This window comes from Seriola lalandi, unplaced genomic scaffold, assembly GCF_002814215.2.
Source record: "Seriola lalandi dorsalis isolate HSWRI2012SDOR001 ecotype SW California unplaced genomic scaffold, Sedor1 jcf7180002054271, whole genome shotgun sequence".
NCBI lineage: Eukaryota > Metazoa > Chordata > Actinopteri > Carangiformes > Carangidae > Seriola > Seriola lalandi.
The window spans coordinates 124456-125552 of record NW_019524824.1 but is presented as its reverse complement, the minus strand read 5'-3'; positions in this window follow the sequence as shown (position 1 = coordinate 125552).

Sequence of the window (1097 nt, the reverse complement as noted above, 5' to 3'; positions counted from 1 at the left end):
AATCTGTTTTGTACAGGAAATGCAGGAAGTCCTTTAGAATAAAAGAAACTGATGCCTTTATGGCCAAACTTCGAAGCTGGTTAAAAAGTTTTAAAAAAACCGTCAGAGAGGCTGTGGACAGATACAAAGATTAGTGATACATACAAATCTGTACAAATCTTTCAGTTTAGTTCAGTTGTGAGCCCTCGGTCAGCCAGCAGGCGGCAGCAGCAGCAGCAGCAGCAGAGGCAGCAGCTCTCTGGATGAATGAGGATTTAAAGCTGTTTGGATTGAAGCTTCCCAGCTGACCCAAATCTGAAGTGGCACAGTTCAGTCACACAGAAACAAATGAAATAAAACCTCAGTCCTTCATGGCCACTGAAGCAAGAAGAGGAAAAGCCTGCAGACTGGACACAAACAAACAGACACTGAACCATGTCATTTTAAGATGACACTGAAGCCACAAAGTCTGACTTTGTGCTGTCGAGATATGACTCAGTTTTGGTTTTAGTAAATCCTCCGATTCTGTGATGTCATTTGCACCCTGTCCTAACTCCTGCATGTGAGACATTTAGGGACATCTAAAGTCTGTGTTGCTCTTCCTTGGTGAGTAAAGTTGCTGAGATATCCTGCAAACCTGCAAAAGTTGAAAGTTCAAGGCAGAGGTTCAGAGCCTCAGTTGCAGCAGGTGTCTTTGGTTCAGTACTTCTTTAGTCCAGGTTGTGTCCCTTAGTCATTTCCCATAAAACATCCACAGACAGAGGTTCACCCACAGTTTTGTGCTCTTTCACTTGTGTTGACACGCCACTCGGCAGAAGAAGAAAAAACAAAGAGAAATGTCTTTAATGTTCAGGCCAGCAGCTGGAGTCTGTCTCCTCCTCTGCTGCTGCAGCCGGGCAGCTCTGGCAGAGCAAAGTGGAAAACTGGTCGTCCTGTGACACACCACATCACCACATCACCATCTGTGGACAGAGCGCAGCCCTGCAGCAGGAGAAACGCTGAAGAGACGACGTCATTAAAAACCCTCATGGTCTTATTCAAATAAGAAAAAACTGCTCACATGTGCTCCGTCACACGTTAGAAGAGCTACCACAGATTTTATAATGTCGCCCAGAGAC